Below are 8,338 nucleotides of genomic sequence, written 5' to 3'. Positions count from 1 at the left end.
AACAACATCCACAACCCTCCAATCCTCCGGAACCTCTCCCATCCCCATTGATGATGCAAAGATCATCGCCAGAGGCTCAGCAATCTCCTCCCTCGCCTCCTACAGTAGCCTGGTCCTGGTGACTTATCCAACTCGATGCTTTCCAAAAGCTCCAGCACATCCTCTTCCTTAATATCGACATGCTGAAGTTTTCAGTCTGCTGTAAGTCATCCCTACAATCGCCAAGAGCCTTTTCCACAGTGAATACTGAAGCAAAGTATTCATTAAGTACCTCTGCTATCTCCTATCTCCTCAACACAACCATCGTCAGCACAAAGTATTGAATTAAACAACGTCATCGATTCACCTAGAGACGCTCAGGGTATAAAATTGTGACGTGCTTTTGGGTTTGTGAGAGTCTGCAGAGAGGATATAAAGAAAACTACCTACTTGTCGTGATGGAAGCTGGTTGTCCGTCTTATCCGACGATGACAGGGGAGCTGTGTGGGAGAGTCGGTAAGGTGGCACTGGACAGTTCCACTCTCTCAACCTCAGAAGTCGGGGTTCAGCGGTACGAGTCTGGGGTCTTCCCCGGTCACAGTGGATGACGGTGACACCTTCTGTGCCTCGTCGCGCCCTTCGCTCTCCACGGGGCCGATACAGAACCGGCTTCCTGGCCGTCGGGTCTCACCGTGGATCTCGTCCCCCCCCCCCCCCCCCCCCCCCAGTCCGCATGGAGCTGACTTCACCTGCTGGGTACAGGCGCGTCCCTGTCTCCCCGGGGTACGCGGCCCGCCGGCTACCCTCACCCGGTTTAGCCCGCCTGTCGAAGCGGTGTACCGGGGCGTGGCCGCTGTCACGTGCAGGCAGCTGCTTGGAGCCACAGGTGAGAGCCGAGCGTCCGGTGGGGTTCGAAGTGAGTGAGCTGCCCCGGAGTGGACACAACGATCCCCCACCCCCACCCCCCCCTCAGCTCCATGAACATCCCCGTGATGAATAAAGACTGAATTATCACCCGGTTCAGTGTGTGTCCGGTGACTCCGATCACAGCCACAACATCTCTCCCGCCGGCCTCCCGAGCTGCACCTGCGACGGGGCAGCGTGCAGAAGTGAGAGGGGACGGCTGGTAGAAGTAACACGCACAGAGTTGCTGGAGGGACCCAGCAGGCCAGGGAGCGTCTACGGAAAAGAGCAAACAGTTGACATTTCGGGCAGAAACCCTTTGCTGAGGCTGGAGAAAAAGACAAGAGGGAAAAAGGTGGGGGGGGGGAGGGGAGGAAGAAGTACAGGGTGGCAGGTGATGGGTGGAACTGGGAGAGGGGGAGCTGGGAGGTTGATTGGTGAAAGAGGTACAGGGCTGGAGAAGGGGGAATCTGATAGGAGAGGACAGAAGGCCACGGAAGAAAGGGAAGGTGGAGGAGCACCAGTGGGAGGTGATCGGCAGGTAGGGAGATGAGGTGAGAGAGGGAAACGGGAATGGAGAAGGGTGAAGTGGGGGGATCAATTACCAGGTTAGAGAAATCGATGTCCACGCCATCAGGCTGGAGGCTACTCAGACGGGATAGGAGGTGTTGCTCCTCCAACCTGACCGGGGCCTCATCACTGGAGTAGAGGTGGCCGTGGAGCGCCATGTTGGAATTGAAATGAGTGGCCACGGGAGGGAGATCCCGCTTTTCTAAAAAAAAAAATTCTGGCGGACAGAGAGCGGGAGCTCGGCGAAGCGGTCTGCTGGCCGGATACCGTCGGAACAACAGGCTCACACTCAGCGAGGCAAGGTGCCGACTGCGGACGTTAGGGAAGAGGAACTCGGGCGGAAACATGCCGGTCCTCAGCAACGGGGTCAAGGGTGGAGTGGAGTTCGTGGCAAGGCGAAGATGAATGCGGAGGTGCGTAGTCAAAACCCAGACAAGGCAGATCTTCGAAGTGAGACCGCTGGAGCCAACCTTGTCTACTGTATACAAGACAGATGAAAATGACTGTGTAATCAACCTAGCTTCTCTTTATACAGTAGGGGGCGCCAGAGACAGACGGGATAAGAATAACTGACGGCTATGAGATTCACCCAGCGACTGAAGACCAACTTCAAAGTATCATCGGCTGTCAGCTGGCTTCTATTGACTTTTAACCCCTGTAACGTGAATGGCGATTTGTCCTTCAAGTTGACTCAAGTCCAATTGTCACTCAGCCATACTTGAGTACTCCTGAGTACAGCCAAACGAAACAGCGTTTCTTTGGGGTCAAGATGCAAAACACGGTACCAACAGTCACACAGTCACAGAATAGAAGAGTTCCCATGCTGAATATACATGTACGTGGTCCGGACTCCCCAGGCCGCCAAGGTCATCTGTCGACCGGCTCCCGACGCCCACCAGGCGACTCCCTGGCTTTGAGGCCCAGTCTTCACATAGACATGCATATATAGGATATTAGTAAAAAACACAACCAGACATATAATCCGGACCCCACTCAGTTCACTTCAAATCTTCAGTCGACCACAACTGGCTCGGACACCTCTCCCCCAGCGGCAGGTGAACCCGCGGCTTGAGGCCCAGAGTCCACCGAAAGCCTGCAGTTGGCCACGGCAGAGTTCCAGATTACACAATTCACCACACGGTCAACATCCGTGTGTAGAAATCGTAGCCTTGTGCCCTGGCTCAAGACAGTGGGAGGCAGGGGCCGCGCTTTCCTCCCTGTGGAGTCTGGTTGAGTCGTGAGAGTGGGTGTGTTCTGGGCCCAGTTCGTTTATTTTATTCTTGGCGAGAGCAGCATCGAGGTTCCTGGGCATCACCATCTCAGAGGATCTATCTTCGGCCCAACATTGCAAAGAAGACATGCCAGTGGCTGTACTTCTTCAGGAGTTTGAGGAGATTTGGTATGTCACCAAAGACTCTTGAAAATTTCTACAGATGTATGGTGGCAGAATATAGCATTAACGGTAAGACTCTTGGCAGTGTGGAGGATCAGAGGGATCTTGGGGTCCGAGTCCACAGGACGCTCAAAGCTGCTACGCAGGTTGTCTCTGTGGTTGAGAAGGCGTACGGTGCATTGGCCTTCATCAATCATTGGGATTGTGTTTAGGAGCCGAGAGGTAACGTTGCAGCTATATCGGACCCTGGTCAGACCCCACTTGGAGTACTGTGCTCAGTTCTGGTTGCCTCACTACAGGAAGGATGTGGAAGCCATAGAAAGGGTGCAGAGGAGATTTACAAGGATGTTGCCTGGATTGGGGAGCATGCCTTATGAGAATAGGTTGAGTGAACTCGGCCTTTTCACCTTGGAGCAACAGAGGGTGAGAGGTGACCTGATAGAGGTGTATAAATGATGAGAGGCATTGATCGTGTGGATAGTCAGAGGCTTTTTCCCCAGGGATGAAATGGCTATCAGGAGAGGACACAATTTTAAAGTGCTTGGAAGCAGGTACAGAGGGGATATCAGGGGTAAATTCCTTCCATAGAAGGTGGTGAGTGCGTGGAATGGGCTGCCAGCTAAGGTAGTGGAGGCGGATATGATAGGGTCTTTTAACAGACTCCTGGACAGGTACATGGAGCTTAGAAAAGCAGAGGGCTATGGGTAACCCTAGGTAATTTCTAAGATAAGGACATGCTCAGCACAGCTTTGTGGGCCAAAGGCCCTGTATTATGATGTAGGGTTTCTATGTTTCTATGTGCGATGGAAACTATTCTGACTTATTACATCATGGTCGGGTGTGGCTGTGTTACATCAAAGCACGGGGAGCTCTCGGTTCTACAGAGAGCGGCGGGACAGCCAGTTCTATCCCGCGTACGGCTCTCCCCGTCGTTGAAGAACATCTACAAGGGGTAATGTCTCGGGAAGGTGACGAACACCATCAGGGACCCCCATCCCGGCCGTGCCCTCTTCAGAGGCAGGAGGACCTGGATACTGAAGGCCCTCACCTCGAGGTTCCCGAACAGCTCTTCCATCAGGTTCTGAAACCCGGCTGAAATGCCCAAGCGCCACCTCGGAGGGCATCTCCCTCAGCTTGCACTAATGGCATTACGTTTATTTTAGACCACAAGACACAGGAGGAGAATTAGGCCACCAATCCATCGAGTCCGCTCTGCCTTTCTACCGTCACCTGTTAATTATCCATTTCCCTGCCTCCTCCCAGTAACCTGCGATTCTTCCCATAGTGGGAGGCCAAGTCTCTGGGTCCATTTAAAACGTCGACTGCTTATTCCCCTCCACAGACGCTGCCTGACCTACTGAGTTCCCTCCAGCTTGTTGTGAGTGTGTGTTGCTCTGCATTTCCCGAATCTGCAGAATCTCCTGTGTTCATTAGTTCCAGTTCAGAGTTTTCAAATTGGACCTCAAGGGGAGGGATGTTCGGCCCCTGTGTTGGATCATGAGGAAACGGGAAGGGCCTAGAGCCTGTGGGCTCCAGTGGCGCAATCGGTTAGCGCGCGGTACTTATACAGCAGTGCGGGCAGCGAGCGATGCCGAGGTTGTGAGTTCGAGCCTCACCTGGAGCACTGATTTTACACGAGGCTGCAGTCAAAGATAAAGTCTTGTCTAGAGCTGAAAAAGGGAGAAACAGATGGGGTGATCACAAAAGGCAGATTAATATTAAATTTAACACATGACGCTAGCGTCTTTGACAATTTTCTCTTTAGCTTTGTAATACACTGAGCGGCCACTTTATTAGGTACACCCGCTCATTGACGCAAATATCTAATCAGCCAATCATGTGGCAGCAACTCAGTGTACAAAAGCATGCCGACATGGTCAAGAGGTCCAGTTGTTCAGACCAAACATCAGAACGGGGGAGAAATGTGACCTTAAGTGACTTTGACGGTGGAATGATTGTTGGTGCCAGATGGGGTGGTTTGAGTATCTCAGAAACTGCTGATCTCCTGGGATTTTCATATAGAGTCTGTAGAGTTTGTAGAGGATGGTGTGAAAAATAAAAGAACAGCTGGTGAGCGGCAGTTCTGTGGGTGAAAACGCCTTGTTCATGAGAGAGAGAAGTCAGAGGAGAATGGCCAGACTGGTTCAAGCTGACAGGAAGGTGACAGTAACTCAAATAACCACCTGTTACAACAGTGGTGTGCAGAAGAGCATCTCCTAAGGTACAACATGTTGAACCTTGAAGTGGACGGGCTACAGCAGCAGAAGACCACACCGGGCTCCTCTCCTGTACCTCATAAAGTGGCCCCGGAGTGTAGCTTAAAAACATTTTTACCGAAGGGTCTCGGCCCGAAACACTGACTGATTATTCCCCTCCGTAGATGCTGCCTGGCCTGCTGAGCTCCTCCAGCGTTTTGCGTGCGTTGCTCTGGATCTCCAGCATCTGCAGAATCTTGTCTTTATCAATTCTACACTTCCAGGAATGAAAATGCTGATGAAATTTTTGCGTGCCTAGTTCTGGGGACCCCGTGGAGGTTCTGCAGGATTCAGTCCGGATAAGAGGCTTCCATTTAGTATCAGAGAATGTATACGGGATACGACCCGAAATTCTTACTCTTCACAGACACCCACAGAAACAGAAAAACCTACAGAGGATAAATGACAGGAAACGTCCTCCCCCCTCCCACACACAAGCATCAACCCTCCCCTCACTTGCTCCAGCAGGCATTGGTGCCCACCAACACCACCCCCCCCAAGCAAGCAACAGCAAAGCCCCCAAAAGGGAGACCATGATCTGCTGTCCGACAAAAACCATTGTTCACCTAACACCTCGACATACCACAGTCTCTCTCTCTCACACACACTGATCGAGGTAGTCGCTCCGGGGTAGGCTCAGCATATGCTACAAGGAGAAGTTGGACAACCTTGGGCTGTTTTTCTCTGCAGCGGCGGAGGCCGAGGGGAGGGCTGACGGAGGCTCATAAAATTCTTGAAGGGCACAGCGAGGAAGAGGGATCAGCTTTACGCGTCGCGCGAAAACCCAACCGTTTGCGCCAACGACCGACACGGCCCGAGGATGCGCTGGGCGGGGAGGGGGGGCAGCCCGCAAGCGTGGTCAGTCTTCCACGCCCACGTAGCAGGCCCCACAACTCCCTAACCCGTACGGTCGGAATGCGGGAGAGAACCCACGCGGTCACAGTGCGCGCGGAAAAACTCACAGACAGCGGGGGACACCGAAGGCCGCGGGGGACACCGAAGGCCGCGGCTGGTGGGGTAATAGCGCCATGTCAACCGCTACCTAAAGTTCTCCCTCCACACCGTCGAGGACACCTTCACGAGGTAGCGCCCCTCACGAAGGACCTTCGCCACCCGGAGCGTACCCTGTCCTCACTCCAGAAACAGCTTCCTCCCCTCCGCTAGCAGATTCCCGAATGGTCCTCATGATTTTATTTGCACTATGTGCATATATTGTGACTTTTGTCATTCGAAATTTAAGTCCCCTGCTGCAGAGGGCTGCAAGCTCAGCCAGGTCCATCATGGGCACATCCCTCCCTCCCCACTGTCGAGGACACCAGCAGGGCAAATAGGAGGAGAGAGGACTCTGTTAAAAGCAGGATCCTGAACAGAGAGATCTTGCAATCCAGGTTCACAGCTCCTCGAAAGTGGCTACACAGGTCGACGGGGTGGTTAAGACGGCTTACGGAATGCTTGCCTTTATTAGTCGAGGTGCTGAGTTTAGAAGTCAGGAGGTTTATAGAACTCTCATGAGGTTGCATCTGGAGTATTGTGTACAGTTCTGGTCACCTCACTACAGGAGGGATGTCGAGGCTTTGGAGGGGGGGCAGAAGAGGTTCACCAGAATGCTGTCTGGTTTAGAGGGTGTGTGCTATCACGAGAGGCCGGACAAACTTGGGCTGTTTTCTCTGGAGCTCCACGGGTTGAGGGGAGATCAGATCGAATTTTATAAGATTATGAGAGGCATAGACAGAGTGGACAGGGATGGGGAAAGGAGAGGGTCCCGGGTTCGGGACGGGGAATGGAGAGGGTTGAAATGTCTCATACTGGAGGGCATGCATTGAGGGTGAGAGGGGGTAGGTTCAAAGGGAATGTGACGGGTAAGATTTTTCTCTCAGAGAGTGGTGGATACCTGGTAAGACAATAGACGATAGACAGTGCTGGTAGAGGCAAGTACTTCAGAGGTTTTTAAGAGGCGCTTGGACAGGCACGTGGATGTGAGGAAGATGGAGGGATATGGACATGGCGTAGGGAGGAGGGATTAGTGTCTGTGTGTTTTTGATTTGCTTTTCAGCCGGTTCAGCACCACACTGTGGGCCGAATGGCCTTTCCCTGTGCCGTACTCTTTCATGCTCCATGACGTTTTTACAGCGCGGTGCCGCAAGAATGCGGCATCCACCGCGACAGTCCCTCACCACCCAGGACATGCCCTCTTTTCGTTACTACCACCGGGAAAGAGGTACAGGAGCCTGAAGCTGCACACTCAGGAGCAGCTTCTTCCCCTCTGCCATCTGATGGCCCGTGAACACGACCTCGTTACTCATTTAGTTCTGTGCTGTTTATTTATGTATAATCACTTTTACATCTTTGCACTGTACCTTGCCACAAAATGACGAATTGCATAATGTATTGGTCAGTGGCCGGTCTTTGTGCGAGGTTTATAAAGGCTTGCACTGCTAAAGGGCTGACGAATTGCTTAGGGAGCAGCGAGCGAGGATCAAAATGGCTGCCTCATCTGCTTACCCTGCCTGCCTGGTCATTGCCGAGGAGTTTCCAGAAGGCAAGTTAACGCTGTACTTGTTAATCATGAGGCACAGGGTGTAATTCAGCAGGTGCTAACATTTAACTCCTCCGCTCTCTGCTTCCCGTTATGCCTCTGGTGTTTAGGGCATCAGTGAAGGTTCTCCATCTCTGTTGGTGCTTCATCGTGTCAGTAGCTTCCTCTCGGTTTCCACCACTGTCAGTCAGGCAAGTCCCGGGTGGAGACTCAGGAATACCCTCACACTCAGGTGTAGAAGGATTCTTCGTTGCTGTTTCCATAACAAATTTGTTTTACTAGTTAGAGTTGTTAGCCCCCCCAAACCTGAAGGACTGGGGAACCACTGTTAGTCTGGCCTCTGCCCTTTGACCTGATTACCAAGAGCCAAAGCATAAAGCCCGGACTCCAGCCAACGTCGCTCTCCGAGCCACTGAGGCACGCAAGCCTCCGAACCCTAGGACAAGGTTGCGGTCCTCTCGGAGGGCACAGAGACCGGCGTGAATTTGAACAGGAGGGACTACCGGGATTGGCTCCTGATGCAGCAGTTTCGGCCTGAAGTGTCCACGAGCACAGCTTAACCTTCCAGGAGCGTTTGACAGCCATGGGCCTGTACTCACTGGAGTTCAGAAGGAGAGACCTGCCAAATATTGAAAGGCCTCGACAGAGTGGATGTGGAGAATGTGTTCCCTATAGTGAGGGCTTCCAGGACCAGAGGCCACA

At 52.8% G+C, this 8,338-nt stretch overlaps 1 non-coding gene across 1 annotated transcript; it reads left to right on the top strand.

Moving 5' to 3' along the window:
* The first annotated feature begins 4,374 nt into the window (after positions 1–4,374).
* Positions 4,375–4,469, top strand: trnai-uau (transfer RNA isoleucine (anticodon UAU)). The gene is made up of 2 exons: positions 4,375–4,412; positions 4,434–4,469. It is a non-coding gene; the product is annotated as a tRNA-Ile (tRNA).
* Positions 4,470–8,338: the final 3,869 nt, after the last annotated feature.

This window comes from Hemitrygon akajei, chromosome 28 (assembly GCF_048418815.1).
Source record: "Hemitrygon akajei chromosome 28, sHemAka1.3, whole genome shotgun sequence".
NCBI lineage: Eukaryota > Metazoa > Chordata > Chondrichthyes > Myliobatiformes > Dasyatidae > Hemitrygon > Hemitrygon akajei.
The sequence above is the reverse complement of the archived record's forward strand: the minus strand, read 5'-3'. Positions and strand labels throughout refer to the sequence as shown.